At 32.3% G+C, this 27114-nt stretch overlaps 1 long non-coding RNA gene across 2 annotated transcripts in view; it reads left to right on the top strand.

Annotated features, from left to right (window-relative positions):
* Positions 1–27114, top strand: part of LOC128996253 (uncharacterized) — an 83463-nt gene that overhangs the window by 5708 nt on the left and 50641 nt on the right. For both annotated transcript variants that reach the window (XR_008491033.1, XR_008491034.1), the window contains exon 2: positions 25434–25483. This is a non-coding gene — a long non-coding RNA (uncharacterized LOC128996253). The remainder of the gene's footprint in view (positions 1–25433; positions 25484–27114) is intronic.

Here is a 27114-nt window from a genome sequence, read left to right as displayed (position 1 = left end):
GGTACAACTGAGACATCTTCCTTGAGATTTTACTGTTGCATTATGTCCTTCGGGAGCCTTTTCCTACAATGTTAATATATTTGTCTCCGTGCAATCTATTTTTATTTCCAACAACTTGATTTACATTTTGTTTATTTTGTTTTGCGGCAGCAGCCAATTTGACTCCACCGCAGCTCACCTGCAGACTAAGCGAATTTTTATCCTCATTGGATTTTCATTAATATTTCCTGAATACATGTCAGATGTATTCCCTATTTAAATAAGATTAGGAGTACTTGGGTACTGTTGCAGAAAGGTAATAATGTGTTTTTTTTTAGTAAAATGTTAATAAATAGCTTAGGATAAAATAAACCAATTTTCTAAATTTGACAGAATTATATCTATAATCAAGCAAAGTACAACAGTACTTATTCTTCACAAGTATAAAAGAGGAATTTTATATACAATTTTTTTTTAATTTAACACATAGGCCTAACAAATAGTTGTAGTTAGATATAGCTGTAAGTACCAACACATTGCAAGATACTAAATTATTTTTTTAGCTCTACAAAAGGGTTGAAAGAAAAATTGGGAAATTCTATGTTAAGAGGGTCAAAATTGAAAAAAATAATAATAAAAAATAGACGGTATCAGCATTCTGACACATACTTTCTCCCATAAGTTTGTCAACAACCTTTATCATGTGTAAGCGGTAAGAGTAAATATACGGAAATGGGATTTGTACAATTTTGTTCAGAATTTAAAGGACTACATACTAAATTTTTATAAAAATCGTTCGGCCATTTTTGTGAAAATCTGATTTTTCCGTTATTTTATGGGGTTTTTATGGGAAAATAACATAATTTACAATAACTTTGGAACCATAATTTTTACAGAAATGGGATTTGTACCATTTTGTTCTTTAATGATATATAAAACTTGGTAGTTTTTTATTTATTATCAAATTAAAATGTAAGGTTTGAGTATGTATGGACATGAAAAATTTTGCTCTTCCTTTAGGGTTTTGTTCAGAGTGACCTGCTTATTTCTGTATTTTTTTTTAGATAAAAACAATATTCTTTGCTCTGTGCTTATTATCTTCAATGATTTGGTGATTATTCAACAATCAACCTAAATAGTACTGCATAGAGTGATTCCCTATTTTTATTTTAAAAAACAAAAGTTATTATCTGCACAGTTATAGTTTTACTTTACGGTGACGGATTCAGTAACATATTAATTCAAACATTTTAAAACTTTTTCAACGGTAGGATTTTAGACGTCTTGAAGATTTTATACTAGAAACACTATCATTGAAAGGTGATGTGTAAGAAAGTTTGTGGTAGGATAGAAGGAATTGGCCGACCAAACCAAATAATGGACACCACATTCTACAGCTGACGGGGTTGTGAATTCTTTATTTGACGCACCCTTGATCAATCTAGAACTGTATCTTACATTCAAGCCAGAGGAATAAAAGTTGCATCAAAACTTAGCGACTCCTTTATTTTATTTTATGAGCACATTTGGTCTGTATTTGTGCACTTTCTTTGTTCATTTATCCATTTTTGAGCCTAAAACGTTTGATTTAGTCAGAAATTAATTTCCTTTCTTCCGAATTTACTTATCTTCTATTCAACTAGGGTTCATATTTATTCTGGTTTGTTTAAATTTTTGTATTTTAATGCTGTATGTGTTGTTTTCTAAATCAACGAATGTAAAACTATCGCTTTGAGTTCTGAAATCTATTCAAGTTATTTGATTTACATCAAGCCTCTAATTCAGAGTTACAAATATAAAGTATGTACAAAACAAGCTGCAATAGGCTGTAAGAAAAAAATTAAAAAAAAGCATAGGTATAAGTTAGAATTGAACAATTTATCTTGCAGCCCATTGAATGAAAGACTTTTTTTAAACCAATGAATTTGTAAGTTGTAAATTTATTGATGAGGCAACTACTAGTTGAGAATGCAAACCAAATGAAATTTTTGTCCACAGTAGTTTTCAACTTGTTGTCTCATGCTCTACATAGGCATCAGAGGCCAGTAACGTACGGTAAAACCTCACAAACTCGACAATTTGTAGACCCAGAGGTTATCGAGTTATCCAGAACATTGAAATTATTAATGGGTCTTAATAAGTGAATATACAGAAGACTAATTTTTACAATAAAATTATTTCTAACACGAGTATTTCTACATATTGAATAAACAATCTTTAAAGAAATGTCGAATATTCCACAATTAAAACTTAAAAAGTCATACCAAAATAGTAAGAAAGCCAGCTAGACATGTCAGCTGTTGACTGTCGAGTTACAAGGACTGTCAAGTTACCGGTTGCCGAGGCAATTGAATCTTCTATTCTTCTTTGTTTTGTGTCAGTTGTCTTTTTCATGATATTTTAAAACATTTTAAATTTTATTATTAATTTGTGGTTTTAATTTTTTTTATCGGGAGCGTATGTACTTTTCATTAGACCTAAATCACAGGTATAGGAGGATAAAATTAAACAGCTAATTTAATGTATTAATTAATTGTAAAAATAATACCCCTTTAGCTTTGACAACTTTTTAAAATTTTTAGTGTGTTGTAGTTTACGGTAAAAAAATGGATCAAATTTACACCACAGTATTTGGACAGAAATTCAAGTATTGGTAACCTAGTAATGTAGAAGCGAATTTGTACTGAAATAGTGTCCTTATTTAATTACAATTAAAAGTCAAACGTCGACGGACAAAAGTTAAATGCCTGCATTTTACCTGAAAAGATGAAATAATAGTGGAAAATGATAGGAAACCTTAGTAAAAGTTTGGCCATAAGGCGATAAATTCAATAAATCAAGTTGAGCCCCAACTAACAAATGAAGTCAGGTTGGTTGAGAAGCCCCGACATAATTTACCGAAGCAGACAGATTTAGTGGCCAATAAAGCGAAGGTAGTTGTTTAAGAAACAGCCGGATTACGTACAGTAGATAACTGGATATATCACTGCCTTGTAGCAAACATATTAGAGTGGAGCGACATAACATGTGGTCGTGGTTAAGTAAATAAATAAATATTCATAAGTTTTTCAGCAATCAGCAAAAAAAGTAGTGGGGAGACTTCCCCTCAAACCGCCTCAATTTTGTGACCGGACTATATAAACACTTATTTGTTATTTTATTTGAACTGGTCAGTGACGTGTGCCGGCCGGCCAACTTTCTTAAATGTCTACCGTGTTATGTATGTGTGTTAAATGTCTTACAAATTTCACGACATTCAATGAATGTAGTATTTTAACGTTCCGTTTTGATAATGACTAGGTACTTAGAAGTCAAAACTAGTCAATGAAAGTTTGACTGAGGAATTGTGGACGTCAAGATACGTAACCTGTTATAATTGATTACCAATTTCGGAAGGCTTCAACATGAATTTAAAAAAATGAATAAATCATACATCAGATGATAATTAACACTTAAAAGAGTATAGAAAGAAAAAAACATGTAAATATGAGTTATTATATTAGTGTATTTCATTAGTGTATGAAATCCTTGCAATGAGATAGAGAGTTGTTAAATTGCATGCCAACAAAGTATTTAATATACATTTGTTGTATTAAATATCGATGTCTTTAGAAACGCCTTAATGGTTAACTACGACCACAGGTGCGGAGAAGTTGTCTGAGATTTTGCCAAATGAGACGCGAAAGAGAAATGGCTGGGAGGGGTTGGGTAAACATCTTTCACTAATGAAAAAATTCCACCAATAAAATATCGTTCCATAACCTTTATTGAAACTCATTATCGTCGTACACAACATAAATTTGTATCTCTTGTGGCTGGCTAGATTTACTTCCTGTTGAGATTGTTGGAAAATTATTAACTTAAGAAGGATTATAGGTAACGTAAATTTCAATGTTATATCGTTGGATTTATAAGATTATTGTTTTCGTACCATTAACTCTCAATTTAAACTTTTAAATATAATAAAATTTACTTTAATTTCCTACTTAAAAAAAAATTCTTGTTTGAGTGTATTGGCTGATTTTAGAACTATTTTGAAAGTTCCTCTTTAGATTTTTTTCTCTGATAGGTTTTTTACGTAAAGTGGGAGGGAATTGAGAATTTTTTAGCAAATATATGATGGTCTCTTCCCGAATTTAGTGGTATGGTGGATGGGAAGACTGTATTCTCTATTTCTTCTAGTAAGGTGGCTGTGGAAATCTTGATTCCTAAAAAGATTTAGCTGACATGTTCTTATTACTATTTCATAGTATAGTCCTAACTGTTAAAATCTTGGGAGATTTAAAAGATTTTTAACAACTTTCCGTGGAGCCAAGGCCAGAAAGTACTCTGACAGCCTTTTTCTGAGTTACCAGGATTTTATTTAGGTTTTTGTCAGAGGTACCACCCCAACTAATAAGTCTGTACCTAAAAATAATGTAATGAGGAAAATTTAACTGCCATATGTATAGAAAAATAGAGTGTAGTTTTTTTTGTGAAAAAGGTTTTATTTACTGCTGTGTCATGGCAATTTTTTTCCCTCCCCTCTCCAATGAACCTTAAGATAACTTAAATTTGTGGCTATCCTTTCCAAATTTACTGGGTTGTTAAGTTCTAGAATGTATTTTCTACTAAATAATTTTTTAAATTGTGTAGCGGTACCAGTTTTTTAATTATACCATAAATTAAATAAGAGCTTTTCCACTATCTCTCAACAAATCCCCTTTTTTGATATCCCCAGAGGGGGGATAAGAGTTCATTTACATCTTTAAATTCATCTTTGTCATTAATAATATGTATAGCTTTCTATAATATTACCAATTGAGAGGTTAGATGCAACCCTGTGCATACCTTAACCCAAATTTGAGTTTGGAATGAGTGTAGAATTATGTGAGATGCCTTGTAGCTCTGTTCGCCAAGATCAGCTGTTTCATTAGCCTAGGTCATTTATTAACAGCCCTTTGACCACAATATGTCCCCTGAGGTTACTTTTGAAATCGCCAACCTTACCAATTATGATACAATCTCAACATTATACTACATTATACTATTGGCCATAAACCTCCCCCCTGAGTGAGTTCTTTTCTTCCTGATCGTCCTGAACAATCAATAAAAGTCTTTTGCTGGCAAAATTGTCAAAATTAAATTAATCTGGTCAACTTAAGTGACGTTATCTAACCTTTCTATTCTAGCCTCCCCTAAAGTGGTCAACTAAAGTGACGTAATTTAACCTTTACATTCTAGCCTTCCCTAAAGTGGTCAACTAAAGTGACTTAATCTAACCTTTACATTCTCTAGCCTCCCCTAAAGTTGCTAACTTAAGTGACGTAATCTAACCTTTATATTCTAGCCTCCCCTAAAGTTGCTAACTTAAGTGACAAAATCTAACCTTTCTATTCTAGCCCTTCCTGAAGTGGTCAACTTAAGTGACATTTAATCTAACCTTTCTATTCTAGCCCTTCCTGAAGTGGTCAACTTAAGTGACATTTAATCTAACCTTTCTATTCTAGCCCTTCCTGAAGTGGTCAACTTAAGTGACATTTAATCTAACCTTTCTATTCTAGCCCCTCCTGAAGTGGTCAACTAAAGTGACATAATCTAACCTTTCTATTCTAGCCCTTCCTGAAGTGGTCAACTTAAGTGACATTTAATCTAACCTTTCTATTCTAGCCCCTCCTGAAGTGGTCAACTAAAGTGACATAATCTAACCTTTATATTCTAGCCGCTCCTGTAGTGCTCAACTTAAGTGACTCAATCTAACCTTTACATTCTAGCCTCCCCTAAAGTGGCCAACTTAAGTGACGTAATCTAACCTTTCTATTCTAGTCACTCCTGAAAACCTATTCGCTTTTGCAATGCAACAACCAAAACCCACTAGTGAGATTGGGGCTATACAGAAAAACAACGTAGCAGTTGTTTCTCAGATGCTGTTTATAGCTTGAATGTATTGGTTTTCTTGAGTGAATTGGCTTTTGTGTAACAACCCAATTTTATTCTACTGCACAAAAACACATCTTCAGATGTTGGATGGAAAAATAAACCCTAAAATTGTGTAAAATGTAAAATTATGTATAGAGGAAGAGAATAAAAATATTTTGTTCTAAGATGAAAGTGGTTCACAGAAACAAAATGTCTATAAAAGTATAGGTTTTCTTAATTTATATCTTTTATTATCCTTCAAACTTGTTTCTTGTGTATAATTTGCCAAATTTAGTGAAATTATTAAAAGAGTTTTTAGTAACCTAACAATCCTTTAAAAAATGCCAATAGTTTAGGAAAATCCCTACACTTTTGCACCTGTGTATACCTTTTTTTGTTATTTATTACTAAGTCTTGGCCGTTAAAATTTAATAACATGTTCATTTAATTTTATACTGATGATAATTCCCAATCAAACTAGGCTATTAACTTGATCTCAAAATCTAGGAGGAAAAACAAAGATAGAAATAGCATACCAAGTATTTTCTGGGAATGAGGAAATGTTTTTGTTGAAACAATATTGTTGTGTGACAAGATGGACTCATTATTTTGCTACCTTCTGCGAACTAACCAATTCTGAAAATAAGAGTTTTATTTTTTCTGAGCTTGTAGTCTTGCTATTAATTAATTCATGTTTTTGTTCAGACCAGCTGATGTATTTTGTGTGTAAATATTGATAAATATAAAGTCCATACTGAGATCACAAAATTTAAAATGTTACTACTGAACTTTTAAGAATGCATTTGGTTCGATTAGAGTGTTTTTTGTGCACAATAGAATCAACATTACACATTTTGTTTTAAATATTGTCCAAATATTAGGCTATGGACGTTTTTGTCTTCATAGTCTTAGTGTTCCTTCTATGCTTCTTCCTGTTGTTACTGTTTTTGAAAAGCTACTATTACGAACAACCAATGAACTCATTCGAGAAGAAGTGTTTGAACGTGTTGAAGAAACTAAACGATTTAGAGAAAATGGCGTTGTCTCTTGAAAAAGAGGAAGCGATGGAAAAGTTCTCTTGCAAACGATGTATCAAACAGAACAATATGACAACAGCAGTGACAAAGGCCAGGAAGTGTATTGAACTAAGAAAGCAAAAGGAGCTTTATCTAAGTATATGTCAGAAAGTGAGGATTTTCATCGAACAAGTTAACCTTGCTGTTGATAAGAAAGATAGGACAAGAAGAGAGCTGATACCTTTGGTGAATCCTATTATGGAAGGGGTAAACTCAATGAACTTTGGGCTGATTGAACTGTATCTGGAGACTTTTGAAAAATATTTCACCGAGGAGATTAAACTGAAAGGTTTGAGTCATATTTCATACATGGATGCATTCAAGGTTCCATCTCAGGCTGAAATAGACAAATTTATCAGTGAGATGGGCTATGAAGCAAAAGAGGAGGAAAAGGATTTTATGTACAAGAAAAAAGCCTCAACCAATGAAACTTTAGAAAAGAGCTGAATGTTTAAGTATATTGTTATAATGATGAATGTGACGAATTGGAATAAAATTGTATCAAAAGACCATGTATGTATGGGCTAAATCTTTATACAGTAAATAATTGACTCAGTTGTATAATTACATGTAGACACTACAGTATTATACATACAAATATAATAAAATATGTCTTAATTTTTTCCATCTACTGTACGGTATCCACAATTAAAAAGTACACATTTATACGATAGTAAATGTTTATTAAATACTGTACAATGGTGATCAATACCAACCAGTCCCAACAATATTATTATTTGTTACACGGCAATGTACCATTTTACATAATATATACAGAAATGGTTTGGAAAGCAAAACAAAGATTTTTTTATAAATATAATACATCGCGAAAATAACAGACCTAGACTTTAATGCAAGATTATCACGCCTAATAAAAGATTCGGTTATAATCATTGTTGTCTTGTAAATGTTTACGGTTAAAGTGTAGAAAGGTCCATATCAAAAAGTGTTAGAAGACAAATTTTAACTTATTTATATAACATTAATAACTTTATTACTATCAATATTATCCTGAATATTGTATGCAAATGGCACTCCTATTCGTTATCTACAAGCAGTAGTTGTAATATATGATTCCCTATTCATCCGAACTTTATCTTTAAAAGCCAGGAGATTGGGGTCTGAGATTGGAGTAGTAGTATTTTCTTGAATGCTATACTGCTTGTGGATTGAGTCCTTCTAACTCTCAGACTTTAACTTAAGAAATCAAACTGTGCATAGTCACTATAATATTAGTAGTATAGTATAGTATAGGGTACTGTGTATAGTCACATAACTAAAAAATAAGATTTGGTCCAAAAAATCTATTATATTATTAAAGTGATACAATCAAATTTTATGTAAACGGTTAAGGCCATTTACCAAATAAAAATATAGGCTTATGGCACATGAAAATGAAGCTTAGAGTGTGTAGATTTGCCGAAAAGTATTGATATGGACGAATGTACTAAGAGCTCTGCCCCACAGGCTGTTTTCCAAAGGGCTACGCCTGGCATGCTTCCTAAGTTTACATGATTTAATTCAATTTAGTTAATGAAACAGCTGGTCAGTACAATGAACTGGTGTTTGTTTATTTACTCGAAAAAGATGTTTGTGATGCTTTATGTAGATTTAGGGGGGTTATGTTTGGTTTTAAAGAAAGTTTGTATACGTTTTGTAAAGAATTGCTCAAAGTTTCATATTTGTAATTTATATAGTAAGCTACATGTAAAGAGGCTTGACTAAAGTTGAAGAATTATGGTAAAACATGTCATTCGTGAAGCAGCTATTGCTACACTAAAGGTATGTTGCCATATTCTTTTATTAACATCAAAAGTAGGGGTTTGAAAGTAAGCAGGTTTACACTTTTAAATCAGTTTATATTTTCAAACTAAATCATAGAGTTGCCGCATTTTAAAACAGACATCAGAATTACCTTAATAACTCTCTAGGTCACATTTTCTTCCCGTTGCAAAGCACGGGTATAGCAGCTTTTGGCATTTGGAAGGTTATAACATAACATACCAATTATATAAGTACAAGTTATAAGTAAAGTAATAATTAACAAAAACTTCATGGTTTTCGTTATATCTTTCAGTAACGGTTTAGTTTAGGCTACCTACCGTAATATGTTGATAATTTTTATACTTATTACAGTGGAACTTTGATAACTAGACACTAAACCCTCTATAACAAGTGGAATTTTCAAATACTATTGATTTACATTACACCTAATAACATGTTATTGCACAACTCTATAAGAAAGCAACCTCGATAACAAGTCTTTTTGATGATTCCCATAAGACACTTGTTATCAAGGTTTTACTGTAATTAGTTTTAGTGATGAATGTGTCACCCGATTAAAATTGTAAAGGTGCATATTTTCCCCTTAAAATAAAAAAAATATAGTTATATTTGATATAAGAATTGAAGAATATTTCTTTAATATAAATAATAATGCAAAATATTTACCTGAAAACAAATCACAACCAGTAGGTAGGAAGTTTCTAAATTGATTTAAAGATGTGGGGGGGGGGGGGAGGGGGGCAGCATGAAGATGGATACCAGTTCAAAATTGAGCTTTGTTAAAACAACAAACTTTTTCAGGTAATCTTCATTGAAAATACTTTTCATATCATTTTTAATGTAAACGGCAATAAATAGTTTTAGTACTTATATAAAATTGTCACCCTGATAGTAATTTAAGCAACTGGGCCTAAATTATTTTCAAAAACTCCTAAAATCATCTCCTTTCTATCACATATTATTGGGTTTTGATGAAATTTTAGAAGTTGTCAGTTCAATATACTTTTTAATTTGAAACTGTTGTCAAATATTTTATTCTCTTTGGAGTTGTTTTTCTTTGCTTGGATTGAGTAATCATTTAAATTTTCATTGTTGTAATTTTGTGAATTTGAAAAGATTATTAAAATGTGTTGATAGGTAATTTCTCTCTGAATCATAAACTGTCTAAAATGTATTCTAAATGTTGACGTGAATTCCAACACCTACCCTGCAGAACGTAACATTAGAGTGAACTGTAATGAAACATTCTGTGCCGTTGTAACAAATCGCAACACTAATTGCGACATACCAAACATATGTGAAAATCACCACCATGCGCGTGTGCTCTGCGTTAAAATTTCCTTTGAGGAATTACATTTCTAGTTCTGTAGTAATTGCTGTACACTTTCCTAGCATATTCAAAGCGGTATTCTTTATCCATGTTTATGTACAAAGGTGACTTAGAATAATGTCAATACTAGTAGTAGTGGTAATAGATACAATTGACAAATACAGAGTATGAGGGTTCAAATAGTTGTAAAAATAATAACAACCTGCTACATTTAATGTATAATAGTTGAGTAATGATTTGAGACACAAAATATATTTGATATTTATTTTATATATTGTATAGACTACTGCAGTTTATTTTCACTATTTTTAGCGAATTTCCCTATAGTGAAAGTAGGGTAAGACCTAGGCCCGGGACCGATTTTTTTTCTTTTTCATATTGATGTCTCCAGAGTCCAAAAACACCATTCTTTCAAATTTATATATATACATACGTATATGTACATGTATAGGTCTAATGAAAATCGTAGTGATTAGGGCTACTATTTTGATATAAAAATACATAAAAATACACTTAAAACACAAAATTTCACAATTAATTATCTTTCAAACAATTTTGTAGAGCTTAAAAATAAATAATTTTGTATATTGGAGCGTTGTTGTATAGCTAACGGTTACCGAGTTAGTAAAACAATTTAAACTTAAAATTCCCATGTTATTTCTATGAAGAATAAATAAACTGTTGTAGTTTGCTTGTTTATGCTGTAGATATATTTTAATCAAATTTTGCAATTTTATTTATTTCATACTAAGCTATCGTTTCAATAAAAAAACACACCTCAATACACTCCCTGTAGCAGCAAAACTAAGTACTCATTAAAATGAATGTTATTTAAATAGGAAATAAACCTAAAACTTTTAAGGGAATACTTTAGTAGAAATTCAGCCAGGAAAATGGAAATTCGCTTAGTCTGCAGGTTTGCTGCAGCGGGGAGATTATTTGACAATGCGTTTGACAGTCACAAGTAGCCTACGAGTAGAGTTGTGGTCCCTCATGCCCTCATGTTGGTCAGAACAAACAGTGACAAACCCAACCTCACCTTCAACTCCGTCCTTAGGTTGACAGTTGGTTTTTTCTATTGAAAGCTGTAGCGTGCTATTGCATTTGTGTTTCTGATCGTGTCTGTACTATTATGTAATAATTTTTGGGAATAAAGTAGGTATAAATGTACCATTAAAAATTATTGTTTAGTTCTTGTGTCACTTCGAAAGATCTCATCGAGTGCACTGAAGCTTTTAGGTGTCGAGACTGCTACAGTAAAGAAACCTTAACAAAGAAAACACGCCAAGCGCAATTTAATTTTGTTGAACAATGCAGTTTTAGGTTCAGTACTTTTACCCTTTACTCCTTTAGTGTATATACAAATTTCATCTACATTTTAATGATTTGTTTAAGTTTTATTGTAGGTCTATTATTAATGTATTTCGAAATTAAAGTACATTTTCCTTTAATTTTGTAAATAGTGCCTGTATTGTATTACCAAATACAATTTTCCTCAAACTTTATAGACAGAGATTTAAAAAGTGATTCCACTTGAAAGGGCTTTTAAATGTGTAAAACCATACGATATAAAAATTATTAACACACCTGCTGCAGCAAACCAGCAGAGTAAGGGAAACTCAATTTTTCCAATTGGATTTTTACTAACACATTTCTATAAACAAGACACATTTACTCCCCATTTAAATGACATTATATTTAGTGAGTACTTAGGTCTGCTGCTATGGGGATGTTAAAAATAGTGTTTTTTAGCTACTTCATGTAGGGAAATATATATTTTAATAATATATATGTATATTTTTACATACTAGTTTGGTTATATCACTCCTTCCCCTCTTAAATTGATTAAGTAATTATAAAATATCTAGAAAAAAATGTAAAATATCTGAAAAAATAAACGGGGAATTAAAAAAATACACAAAAGTGTTTTAGAACAGAAAATACTAGCACACAATACAACCTGATACAAATTTTTTCACGTTTATATAGAGAAAAAGGGGAAACATCGGGTAAGATACAGTTGAGAAAGAACGGAAAATGTATTCAAGGGTGCTTAGCCCTGATGAACAGTATGGTACCTCTTTAGTGGAACACACGATGTTTTATAACAAGCAAAGAGCAATGGGCCGAACTCATGCCAAATGAGACATGAAAGAGAAATGGTAATAGCTGGGAAGAGTTAAGCAAAGGACAGCATTTTTCACTTTACTTGTACCACAGAGAACGTTTAACGTTTCTGTCGTAGCAATCTGCTAGATTAATCGACTGGGTTGATTAGTTGTATTAATGCAGGAATAAAAATTAACTCAAAATTTTTGGTTAGTAAACAAATGGGTATGAACGGAAATTGAATTCAAAGATTGTGTATACAATGATTGTTAAAAACACCATCTGTCTAAATTAGTATATATTTAAATCTGTGTCTGTTAGCACGATATTCCAAGTAAAAACTATTCGATTTTGTTGAACAGTGGTTACGTGTAAACCTATATTTATTTAAATTGCAAACAAACATGATCGGACTGTGGGAACAGGGTTTCATGGAATAAAAAAGGTTATCCCATTGACAAATAAATAAAAGGTTAAACAATGAAGTTATCCCATTTTTGACCCTTAAAACATAATATTTTGCCATTTCTTTCCAAACTAGTTTTTAGAGCCTAAAAAACAAATACATAATTTTGTATATTGAAGCGTTGTTGTACGAAAAATGGTGAAGGATTTAAAATTCCCATGAATTCTTATGAAGAAAACCTGTTGTAGTTTGTTCGTTTAGGGATATATTTTGATAAATTTTGGCAAATTTGTCAATTTTATATTAAGTTATAAAAATGTCAATAAAACACAATTAATTGACTTCCATGTAGCAGCAAACCTATGTAACCTTTAAAATAATGTTTTTTAAATAGGAAATAAAACTGACAATTTTAAGGGAATATTTTATTGGAAATCCAACCAGGTAAATTGGAATTCGTTTAGTCTGCATATTGGCTGCAGTGGAGGTGTTTAGTATCCTAAAGACCTAAAACAGCAGGTAATGTTTGAGGCTCACATTGATCCATGGAGACATTTATCAGGTTGTGTCTATTGTTGCAGGCAAATCAATAATCTTATCTTCATTCAGTCTTTGCGGCTCTCCAATAAATCTTACCTCAGTTACAAAGGTAGCCCACTATTGTATATCGGTTTCAACAAGCTGCTTGAGAAACAAAGCTGCGCCGTGGAAAAACTTGGAGGGTTAAAAGCAGACTGAACAAGGGAGATTTTTATCCTACGTATTATGCGTTTGAAGTATTTTACCCTTAGTTTTCATGATTTTAAAAAGTTTAGTGGTTAATTGGTAAAACTTTTGGTGATTGTGAGGAATAAATTTATGTTGTAGTTTGCGATTCAAGTACACACTTTTAAAATTATTTTTTGATGTACCGGTAATAGTTTTTTCTCAGCTAGAAAATTTTGCGGCAGTAGAATCGTTGAGGCAAATCCAGCTGGTCTATTGGTAGAGCACGGGACTTCGGTCCCCGAGGTCCCAGGTTCAAATCCCGCCAATCGCCAATGGATTTTATCTAAGTAATAATGCTGCACCCCTAGGTCTAGCCTCAAATAATGTGAAAATTGATCCTGGGCTCGTGCTAAGCGTCCTAGGACAAAAAAGTGTCATATAGATAAGGTAAAAATACATTTTTCCCACAAATGAATTGTAGCTAATGTATAGTAAAACATAGGCTATCAGGTAATATTGCACTTCCAGGGCTCTTAAACCAATTTTAGTAAAATATTATGATATGTTAATTTCAGATATCATGACACGATTTTTCCTTCCTATAGTCTATTTCTCCATTTCACATGCAAGATTCACTAATTAGTTGTACACTAACCGATAAAAAATAGAAAATATAAAGAAAATAGAAGTTGGTTAAGGTAAGTTTGTTGTTCAAAAGTCAAAATGTTAAGAATTCAATTGCCAAATTTAAAAATATCCCCGCTGCAGCAAACCTGCAGACTAAGCAAATTTCCATTTACCTGGCTGGGTTTCTACTAAAATATTCCCTGAAAGTTGTCAGATTTATTTCCTATTTAAATAACATCAATTTTATTGAGTACCTAGGTTTGCTGCTACAGGGAAGGTATTGAGGTGTGTTTTGATATGTTGATAGCTTAGTATGAAATAAACCAATTTGCAAAATTTTATCAACATTTATTCATAAACAAGCAAACTTAAATAGTTTATTTATTCTCTATAAGAGTAAGATGTGAATTTTCAATTTAAAGTTGTTTTAATTATCTCCGTAACTGTTAGGCTTATAACAACGCTTCAACATACAAAATTATTTCTTTTTTTAAGCTCTACAAAATGGTCTGGAAATAAATTGTGAAATTTGATGTTGTGAAAATTGGAAAAACTGTTTTTTACCCCATCGAACCTCCCATAAACCCCCGTTCCCATAGTCCAATCATGCTGGTTCGCAAACTCGTCCGAATTAACTTAGGTTTACACGTTTGCACAAAATTTCATCAAAATTGGATCATTTTTGCTCGAGTTATCGCGCTAACGGACACACACACATGTATATGAATTTGAACGGAGGGTGTTTATTGCCCTGGGGACCTCAAAACTTAAAAAGTAAATCGGTCCCGGGTCTAGTCTTACCATGAGACCTTTGGTATTCACTAAATGGGAAATTCGCTAAAAAAAGTATAATTTAGTATTACTAACAAGTTAGACAATTTTAAGTTTTTTTAAAAAGTATTTTAATTTTTTCTATAGTTTTAAATATTGTACAAGTAAAGCTATCACATGACAAACACGAACCAAAATCAATCTTGACAATCGTAGTAAACTCGTACCCAATATTGCACACAATCATTGCATCGATGACACCACAGATAAAGGCTAGTGGTGATCAAACGTATCCCCGTGGATTGGTCAAGCTTTGTAGCGCAAACCGAGCAATCGATGATTCGGGTCACTTGCAAATTGGGTGTTGAAGTAACTTGAGTGTGATTCACGTTCAAAGCGGTCTAAAATTGATGTAATTGGACAGAGATGAGGGATTATTTGTATTTTGGTGGTGATGGAGGTTTATATGGGCGTGAGAAACCACCTAGGATTTTGTCCTTTTACTTTCTCACTAATAATTTATATATATTTTGTGTAACTTGAATATTATGTGTTACAGTTTTAAGTTTTTCTTGTAAGTTTTGTGGATAAAGATTGATTATATTTAAATCAATATAATACAAGGGGACCAGTGCGCAAAATGCGTAGTTCAATAGGGTCCAAAACTTGAATCCGAGGCAAAATGAATCTAATGCAATACCCATTTACCTTTTCAAAATTTTGTTTGCTTTGAACAGTTAGTAGGTAGTTTAGGATATAGTAGAACTACTAATTTACAATAAATTTGTTGGTTTTAAATTAACACTATAAAGAGTGATTTTCCTACCTCAATCAGATCACAGATGTCAAAAAGGTAGCCTATTCCAAATGCATTTTCATATACTGTTTAGTCTTTTGTTTACAATCAGACTGTAGTTAAGCATAACGGCTGTTAAATTACAATTCCTATTTAAACTGTTATAAAGAAAGCTGGTCAGCATATCTGGATCTTTGAAAATAGACTCTAGAAAGAAATTAATCTCATAGGGTCGAATCCCAGAGGGAAATTACCTTTCCAATTACTATTTGCTTGTACGCTATATTATAAGCTTTAAAATTACATAATCGTAAACATCGGTTAAGTATGACGGCTGGAAAAGGGATGTTGCAGGGAAACATGTATTGTATTAAGTATAGGCCTACAGAAGCTGATAGATAGATTAATAGGCTGTCATATTAATTCCCTGGCTTTTGTTTACCCATTACTATTTCAATCTACCCTCTTTACTGGATTTAATAAATTTCCTGTAATGACAACGAGGTGTTAGCCCGTCCTACGTACGGGAGTAGTCAGTTAAAACTGTGTATAAATCAGAACAGCTAGCTTACACGTATAAAGACAAATTTTATAGCAGCCTACAGTAGAAAGAGTAATTATCAATTGAGAAAGTGTAAAGGCCTAGTCAACGATATCACCTTTTTAATTTCATCGCATACCTGCCTCTTCCATAATCAATATCAACACAATACAATTACCCATACTATACATAATTTCCAGTAGGTCTGAATAGAAACTCCCTAAAATAAAACGAAAACATCCAATAAAATTCACAGTACACATAATTATAACGTTGGTGTCCTATGATGTTAGGATGAATCGTCCACACATATCCTTTATATCAATTTCACTGCATCAATTGCTGAATAAATAAGTGTAAACAAAGAAAAGTAAAAACAACAACATATAGTTTGTTTTGGTAAACAGCTGAGTCAAAAATAAAATAATATTCATTTGAACAAAATAAGTGGTCACATGTTGAAGGAATTTAAAACGTAAAACACGCTAGTAAAGCTAGTGACGTAATTAATTGTCTATGTTTATTATCCATTCCGTTATCAGTTCTAATATCCTTAATAATTAAACCACCCTCATTGAATCAATGTACACCTTAATTCCCTATATTCATTTATTTAAACTATAAAATATTCAGCGCCTCCAAACGTAACCACAACTAAACACACGCCAAACAACTTTTTAGATTTCATCAAGGGAATATGTTTTATCTATGATTTCATAAAAGGATGGTTAGTCTGTGCAGTATCCTAGGTCAATGATGACGTTGTGCTCAATCTATGTCATTCATATCTGTATATCTACGGATAGAACCCGTCTGGGTTGTGGTGGTAATTTAAAATTGTATTCCTGAAGATTCTTGATCTCCTTCTTTATGCCATCAATATTTCCGGGCCTAATCCAAACAAAGTTTAATCATTCAAAAACATTGATTGTAAACAAACCAAGATGAATTAAAACGTGTAAAAAATGGATTTTCCTACCCTTTCCTAAAAAAATTGAGCAGTATAATAATTTGCATATCCGTTTTTTAAGACTCGTGTATAGAGCCTCGACTTGTATACATCGATGGTGTTACTTTTCTTGGTGGTCTACTAATCTTACTTATTTCCTAAAAATCAATGACAAATCAGAGTAAATAAAATAACCTCATAGTTCTACAGAGCATTTTTATATTTATTTTTGCAAAGGTTAATTAATAAAATCCTTTGAACATGTATATTTAAATAATCTCTTATCCTCTTATCGAAGAATGAACGTATCAATGATAAGCATTACACATAGTATAAATAAGTCAACCCTTAGTATGTCTTTTAATTTTATCCAGATGCTGAATTTGTGTTACAAACGCTGAATGTTTACAGCTGTTATGTTAAACAAATTATATTACACCAAAAGCTAGTATAGAATCTTAGCGTCGGCTGCTAGACTTTTCAAAAATTAAAACTTAGCTAGTGACGTAATTAATTGTCTATGTTTATTATCCATTCCGTTATCAGTTCTAATATCCTTAATAATCAAACCACCCTCATTGAATCAATGTACACCTTAATTCCCTATATTCATTTATTTAAACTATAAAATATTCAGCGCCTCCAAACGTAACCACAACTAAACACACGCCAAACAACTTTTTAGACTTTTAACTTTTAACTTTTCAAAAATTAAAACTTAGTTTCTAAATAACTGGGACCCTAAACTAAAATTATGGCTTCGACATTCCCTAGTTCTCAAAATTATCTTTCTTTCAACACAAAAATCATGAAAATCCGTTTAGTGGTTGATTCAGAATTGTGAAATAAAAAAACCCTGTTTCGTTTTAATATTATAGATAATGCATTTTGAAGTTTAATGTTTTGGGACTACAGATTTAAATTTCTTTAATAAAATTTTCAACATGTAAAATATTATTTTCCTGTAATTTTCCCTTCCAAAGTCAACATTGACACAAGCGTTGTGCTTATTTCTTAGCGAAGTATTGCAGAAGACATTACATTAAGTTGAAAGTTGTCAGTAGCAAGAGAGTTTAGCCAGAAATACACCTGTCCAACTCGGCCGTAGATGGATATGACTGGTTAGATAAATGAGGAAAGAACTACCCTTGTGGGAGCAATGTAACTTTGGAAAATGGATCGAAAATGGGAAAAACTGGCTGTGGTTAGTTTTGGTTTAGATATAGAATATTGTAATGCAGATGACGTTTTGATGAAGAATATATCTTATTGATATTGATTCATATACAGGGTGAGTTTTAAATGAGGTCCCCCGCCTATTTTTTTCTACATTTCTTAAGATTCTAGACCATGTCAGATCATTGTAGAGTAGTAAGTACTTCATTTTGACCGGGTATACATTTTTGGCTGCCATCTTGGATCCGCCATATTGGATACAAAGTTTTTTTTTCAAAATTAAAGGTAGGGTTGTGACCCATCATTTCACACCAGAATTTTACGCTGATTACAATGCCGCAATTAGTTTTTCAAAATCTCGATCCGTTCTAAAGTTATAAGGAAGGACTCTTTATACCTTTATTTTTAGCCCATTTTAACATTATGCATCTACAAACTAAGACCATAATCTCAAAATAGTATTAGGTAAAGATAAGTATACACCGACATTCATTGTCGACCTATTTTCACTTGGTTGTGACGAATATAATTTTTTCGACCACCATCTTGGATCCGCCATTTTGAAATGTGACAAATTAATTTAAATTTGAAGGTGGTGTTGTGACCCATCATTTTGAGCTACTTTTTTATGCTGAACCCAATGCTGCAATCCATATTTTATTTGCATCTTTGGTTTTTGAAATATTGAAATTTTAAATAAGAGAATTTTAATAGCCTATTTCATCAAGAAAGCTTGATAACCAAAAATGGATTACGGCATTAAAAAGCAGTTCAAAATGATGGGTCACAACACCACCTTCATATTTAAATTAATTGATCACATAAAAAAAAAAAACGGATCCAAGATGGCGTCCAAAAATATATACACAGTCAAAATGAAGTACTTACTACTCTACAATGATCTGACGTGGTCCGGAGTTGATATCTTAAGAAATGTAGAAAAAAGTAGGGGGGGGGGACTCATTTAAAACACACCCTGTATAGTTTCAAACATAATCGTTCCATTTTCTGTAAGAACAAAACCCTACATAATTTTTTTTGTTATTTTCACTATGAATATCTAATGACCTTTTTTTATGTATCATTAATTAATTAGTCCAATGAGAAATGGCAATTAGGTCCTGAAGTGATTTTGATTGAAATTGGTCAAGGACCCTTCAGATACCCAAAGTTGTACCTAATTAACCACTCAAAACATGCTTTGTATACAGTTGACTAACTTCATTTCTTAGGGGATGAAATACCATCATAAATATCTTAGGTTTTATCAGTCTGAAGATACTTTGGTTTAAATTAATCAATAAGGTTATATTGATGTATTTTACTTTCTCCCCCTATGCATAGTATATGGAGAAAGTGTTGTTTTCGTCATCATTTTCGAGTTTGATTTTTGAGTGGATATATCTATTATGGGTCCCCCTAAACCCGAAAAGGGTGGTTTAGTGGTGATGTCCGTGTGTGTCTGTGTGTGTGGATATGTACACAGCTACAGAATCACACCTGTAGTCCGATTTTGATGAAATTTAGTATGTAGACATTAATCCATAGTATCTCCAGAGGTTTTTTTACCTATTGAATTTTATTTTTAATGGTATATTTCCCATAAAATCCCCATACAAAATTCGGATTTTAGGTAAAAGCCGGTTTTGATTAAAATTAATTTGTTATGGTCCTTATAATTACAAAAAAAAATAGTGCCACCCCCTATTGCTGAAACAATTACGGTTTAGAAGCTATTGCAACTTTTGACATTTTCCCTATATATAATAGTTACTTTCACCGCTAACAGCCCATGATAAATATTGTTCACAAGCTAATGGGAGAAAGTATGTGTCAGATTGCTGATACCGTTTATTTTAAATAGCTGAAAGTCAAGTCAGCAATTTTAACCTGTTAACTTTCAAAAAAGAAATCATATTCTGTAGAAGGCTAAATGAAACTATTTTTATTTTTAAACTAAAACTGCATTTAAATGGTAGTTCTCTACGATCATATACTACATAATCTGTATGTATTTAGTACGAGTATGTAATATATCGCAGCATCGCAGCCAAAAATAATATAGAAAACATGTTTATAAGATGAGATATAAGAAAGTAACATGCAATGAATAACAGTGCCCATTATAGGTAGAAAAATAATGCTATAAAATAACTAAATGTATACACAATGTTAATGTTTTAGCGAGTTATGACTTTTATAAAGTATAAATTTTACCTAAACAATAGCTAATGACCAAACCAACATTTAAATTTACATTTGTCAGAACCTTTTGGAATAGTTCATTTCACAAACAAAAGATATCGCAATTCTTACAATTTACGGTAGCAAGCTGAACCACCGATTCCTAATGACCGTTTGAGATGTGAAATGGCAATCTGGAGAGCGTTTTAGGGAGTACAATGGCTGATGTCATGTATGGAGCGCATTCTTCTTGAGCGAATGTAATCAAGATGAATGTTCTGTACATTTAAACCAGCTCTCGGCTCTCGGCTCTTACTTGCGGCTTGCTTCACCCAAGGATTAACTCTGTGACAATGTTATCTTTGCATTATCCGCTCCCTCGATGTTAGCACCTTATACTGACTACTCTTACTTTGGTGGTAAAAATATCCTCACTATTGACTTTGAAGTAGGATTCGGTTAAAGACGGTGTAAGTAAAATTTGTTCATCTTATGTTAGTACCTTATATTGACTACTCTTACTTTGGTGGTAAAAATATCCTCACTATTGACTTTGAAGTAGGATTCGGTTGAAGACCGTGTAAAATTTATTCATCTTATGTTAGCACCTTATATTGACTACTCTTACTTTGGTGGTAAAAATATCCTCACTATTGACTTTGAAGTAGGATTCGGTTAAAGACGGTGTAAGTAAAATTTGTTCATCTTATGTTAGTACCTTATATTGACTACTCTTACTTTGGTGGTAAAAATATCCTCACTATTGACTTTGAAGTAGGATTCGGTTGAAGACCGTGTAAAATTTATTCATCTTATGTTAGCACCTTATATTGACTACTCTTACTTTGGTGGTAAAAATATCCTCACTATTGACTTTGAAGTAGGATTCGGATAAAGACGGTGTAAGTAAAATTTGTTCATCTTATGTTAGCACCTTATATTGACTACTCTTACTTTGGTGGTAAAAATATCCTCACTATTGACTTTGAAGTAGGATTTGGTTAAAGACAGTGTAAGTAAAATTTGTTCATCTTATGTTAGCACCTTATATTGACTACTCTTACTTTGGTGGTAAAAATATCCTCACTATTGACTTTGAAGTAGGATTCGGTTGAAGACCGTGTAAAATTCGTTTATCTTTCCATTTTCATTTTGAGATGTTCCTCTTAAGCCAGTAACAAACAATGTAAAAGTGTAACGATATAAATAAACAACATCAAACACTTAGATCTACACCCGTTATTTTATACTAAGCATGATGAAGATTATAGCACTTTACGCTATGAACTGTTTATCCCTGATTGTTGGTGAAATATATCTCTATAAATTAAAAAAAAATTTTAAATTTATTCAATCTAACAACAGTTTGGTTCCAATTCGTACAAACAGTTGTACTTTTTCAAAGCCTGTAATAAGCAATATGGATGGAATACGGTTGCTTTTATTCGAAGGTTTAAAATGAGGCTGGCAAAACAATGAGGGTGATTTAAAATATTTAATTAAGTTTTTGTACAATAAACAGATATCTTTATCATTATACCTCTATATTGTCATGTAAGATATACATAAATAACTAGGCCTACATGAAAGGCAAGGATGTAATCTAAGTTTCAATTTAAAACAAAGACTCATAAAAGACAATCGAAAAACTACGTCTAAGTTTGTAATCGCATAGTTATTCTGCATTTGTTTACATTTTACGTTTTTGAGTTTTTTAAAATAATTGTTAGTCTTTTTTATCTAAATATATTTTTGTGTGTTTTTTCTTTTACTGAATTTGATTGGTTTATTTAAAGTAGTTGAATACATTTTCCCAGTTTATATCTTTATAACCTTGCACTAGTTCAATAATTGTATGAGATCATCTAATTGGTAAAATATTATACCTATAAAATGTTATAAGACTTTTAAAGATACCATTTTTTTTTTATGTTACAAGGCAAATTTTATCTTACATTTTGAACTTATTTGTTAAAAGTTAATACCTAATCGTTTTGTATTAGCGTTTCAATATTAGTAAACCAACCAAATCAATTATTGTACCATAGAAAGATGTCACATTTTATGGAATTATTCCGTCTAGTTACACTCGTCTGTCTAAAGTTGACTTGATGCAATTGCTAAACTTAAAGTGTCAAGGCAGATGAAGATGTCGCTCTTTGATAGAGTAGTTCTTTGTTGAGATGCTGTTCCTTCTGGCAATAGGCTTGGTTGTATTCGATTAAATTCACCTAGATGTTCACTGAACAATATTCTGGGGTATGTGAAGAGTCACTCTCTAATGGTAATCGTTCTTTTTTTGATCCACTGTAGCTTCTGTAGCCTAAGACTTAGTTGTACAAAAATGGAGGTTATATTCACTCAGGCCTTCTCATTCACCAATGTTCTATGGTTCATAGAGAGTCGCTCGTTGATGGTTTGTACTTTCTGAGCGTCTAAAGATAATGAGCATAAGACTCAGTTGTACAAAATGGTGATTAGATTCACTCAGGCGTTTTCATTCAACAATGTTCTATGGTTCATAGAGAGTCGCTAGTTGATGGTAATCGTACTTTCTGAGCGACTAAAGACATGAGCATAAGACTTAGTTGTACAAAATGGTGATTAGATTCACTCAGGCGTTCTCATTCAACAATGTTCCATGGTTCATAGAGAGTCGCTAGTTTGATGGTAATCGTACTTTCTGAGCGACTAAAGACAATGTGCATAAGACTCAGTTGTACAAAATGGTGATTAGATTCACTCAGGCGTTCTCATTCAACAATGTTCTATGTTTCATAGAGAGTCGCTAGTTGATGGTAATCGTTCTTTTTGATTGACTGTAGACTATGTAGCATAAGACTCAGTTGTTTAAATTTCAAAAGGCTCAGTTGTAGAAAAATCACGGTTGCATCAATTCTTCTGCACAATGCTGTACGGTAAAAAAGATGAACGATGATGAATAGATGAAAAATCACTCATTCTCTGAGAAAGAATGATTCATTGTTGCTACTCAGTTGCTCAGATGTTAAAAACGTTAATTTAGTAAAATAAAATACCTGTGAGTATTCGTAAATTGAACTAATTATTGATTATAATGAGACAGGGATTTCAATACCATAGCTGAAACTGAATGTTTCAAGTTCTACTGTTATGAGTACCTAGTTACATACAAACACTTTTTATAACTGCCTTTACTTTTATTAAAATGACAGTAACTTTTATAAAATCCTCAACTGACAGTCAATCGTTAATTATTTATTTTGTTTTAAGCCATCATAGCTGCATTAATAGGCAATTATGGATAATGTTTAAGAGACTATAAAAAAAAATTATACATTGCATATTACATATAAAACTAAATATTATTCTAAATACTCCCTTCACCTGTAAACTAAGCGAATTTCATATGTCTGAAATTCTTTTAACTCAAATATTTCTACAAATAAGTCAAATTTATTCCAGATTTAGATAACATTGGATTTAACAAGTACTTAGGTTTGCTGCTACGTGGAAGGGGAAAAGTTTTTTTTATAAAATGTTAATAGTGCAGGATAGAATAAACAGGTTTGCCATAAGTGATCAAAATATTTCCATAAACAAGCAAACTACAAAAAAGTTTTTTTCCATAAGAGTAACATAGAAATTTAAAAAAAGTACAGTTCTTGTCATTGTTAGAATATGTGATTCATAAAATGAATGTTACAGAGTGTTTCAACGAAGCCTTTACTGTACATCCAATGTAAATAATATTCCCCATGAGTCTCATAATGCTTTTAGCAGCAGTCACCTGAAACTGTGGTCCCAGTTGTTAAAACGATATTAGCACATTCTCTGCCTTACCTGTGTGAAACAATTATACGAGCACAGTTGATGAAGGTTTTGGTCCTTTTTCATTTTGTGTTTGCATTTCCATGTTTGTAGTTAGGAAACAGTCCAAACTACGTTTATTGTATCTTTTATACTACGCATGTTTGTTCTAGTTTGGGCATAATTACTATAGCCTTAATGTTTTTTTTCATAAAATATGTAATATAAAATTAACTATGTAAGAAAATAAAGTTTTCAGGCTGGACGACAGCCAAATATTTTCCATCGGAAATAAAATAAAATTCTCACTGATAACCGCAGGCTCAAACAAAAAATAATTTTGAGCAGATGCAACACTTTTTTTAATTAAATTTCTGTGACATTTAGGGACAGGAATAACTTTAGAGATCTTTAAGAAAAAAATTAAACCTTCATGACAAATACTTGGTTATAAATTTATTAACTCTAATTAGGCCCTAATTTTTTCATGCTAAACATTTACTAAAATTACTGTAAAATTACTGAATTTTAAATTTTAATTTTAGATTCGTGCCTTATTGATTCCATTTTATGTGTCTCACTGCAGACCTTATACCTAATGCATAAATGCATTTTAAATTTAATTATATGTTTTAGTCTTCTTAAAAATGTTTATTAGGCCTACTCGATCTCTATGGACGATTATATCTGTTGCGGCACTATTGGTGGCAAATTTAAAGGGTTTTTCTAACCTATATTGATACCATTATTGTTGGCACTATGATGGAACTATGAAGTGTCGTTTTATTAATAATTGTGCCATCCTCTTTGTAGTCAAATGGTACATTCACTATATACTGTAATTCACTTTGTTCTAAAAGATAAAAGCAACACGTAGTTTCAGAGTGGCTTTTAAACCTATTTGCGCTTTTTGCTTTACTCTGTTTTGTCACAATAACTTCTTTAATGTCAATCTAAATTATTTCCAAATAGAATTGAGCCTTTTCTATAAAAATGTCAAATTTTATAATATAATTTAAATCTTAAAATATTTTAAAAGGATCAAAAATTGTTACTCATGCTTTACTTATTCTTAGGGAAAAATATAAACAACCTGCAAAATTGTATTACATTTTAATGTACTCATCTTTCAAGATAAAATTTGTTAGGTAAAATATCCTTTTTTTTTAATTTTTTGGGGGAAGGGAACGTTTAGACTTATAATAATATTGGTTATATTAGTTAAATATCACAATTTTAAGTTGAACAATTTCATGTTTTTATTCCTTATTACATTTATGGTTCTAAAGATTTTCTTTTTTTCTTCCAGTGGCAGTTCTGCAGAGGGTTTGAACTGTATGTGCTATCCAGCAATGTGACGTAAGTATTATGTATAATAAGTATAAATTTATTTTATATTGTATCTGTATGGCTATTTTCATTAAGGAGTCAGTGTTCATATTTGGTACAGTATGCGTGTGATTCAGCTGTAGGATGATTCTTTTATTTATTGCATAGTTCAAGTCAGTTAAATAACGACTTTATGACAACACAACTACTGGACTGTTGCAGATTTTAATTTTCATCTTTTCATAACCTTAGTCAAGAAGCTGTGTCCTTCCTCCAAAAGACGTTGCAAATGTATGTGAATCCAGAGCTCTATGTATTTGAGGGAAAAAATATGAGTTAAATACATATTCATCTGTAATCAAGGATCTTCTATACTTGATACAATAAGGGTTTTCCCAGTTACATGCATTTTTCAGCCATCCTACTTAACCGATTCTACGATTGAGGTGTCATTTTAAAGCTAATTTAGAGATGAATAGAACTGAAAAGGTAGTTTCGTTTAGTGCTTCGCCTTCCTAACGTTTGATTTATTTCTAAAGTTCGCTTTCAAATCTTCAGTTATGCTGACCAACTTTCAGGCCCGTTTTTGATCCTGTCAGCGCCCTAGGCACAACTAACAGTAGCGCCCCTTTGCAATATATATAAAAGGGTGTCCACTAACCAGGAAATCCGGAAATCATGCGGGAATTTTTTGAACCGGGAATTATGTCTGAATTTTGTATTTCTACCTAGAGTTTTCAATTTATCGTGATCGCACATGAAAACATCAGTGATGTTTCCGTGACCGCGGGAGACGATAATATGTCTACACACGGCCACGAGGAATGATCAGAATATTACCACGATCACGGAAGACAATGATAATGTCCACACGACCGCGGGAAACAGCAAGAATTTTGCCGCGATTGCAGAAGACGATGATGATCTCCACACAACTGCGGGACATGATTAACATTTTGCCGCAATCGCGGGAGATGATTTCCATGTATTCACGACCACGGGAGACTGTTACGATGTCTACAGGACCGCGGGAGATACAATAATGTTTTTTACACGGCCGTGAGGGATGATCAGAATTATGCCACGATCGCGCAAGACGATGATAATGTCCACATGACCGTGGGGAAAATTTTGCCTCATTCGTGGAAGACAATGATTACCATTTTTCCGCAATCGCGGGAGACGATTACAATGTCTTCACGACTACGGGAGACGATTACGATGTCTTCACGACTACGGGAGACGATTACGATGTCTACAGGACCGCGGGAGATACGATAATGATTTATACACGGCCGTGAGGGATGATCAGATATTGTCGTGATCACGGAAAACGATGATAATGGCCAAACGGTCACGGGAAAAGGTCGGAACTTTGCCTAATTTGCGGAAGAAAATGATGATCCCCACAAGACCGAGGGAGATAATTACCATTTTGCCACAATCGCGGGAGGCGATTACTTTGTCCACAAGACCACAGGGGACGATATAATGATGTCTTCACGGCCGCGAAGGGGGGTCAGAATTTGACCGTGATCGCGCAAGACGAGGATAATGTCCTCACGACCGCGGGAAGAAGATCAGAATTTTGCCTCATTCACGGTAGACGATGATAATTTCCTCACGACCGCTGGGTATGCTTATGTATTGCCTCGATCATG

The sequence above is a fragment of the Macrosteles quadrilineatus genome, unplaced genomic scaffold (genome assembly GCF_028750875.1).
Source record: "Macrosteles quadrilineatus isolate MER2022 unplaced genomic scaffold, UCM_ALF_1.0 Scaffold_6__1_contigs__length_79288215, whole genome shotgun sequence".
NCBI lineage: Eukaryota > Metazoa > Arthropoda > Insecta > Hemiptera > Cicadellidae > Macrosteles > Macrosteles quadrilineatus.
The sequence above is the reverse complement of the archived record's forward strand: the minus strand, read 5'-3'. Positions and strand labels throughout refer to the sequence as shown.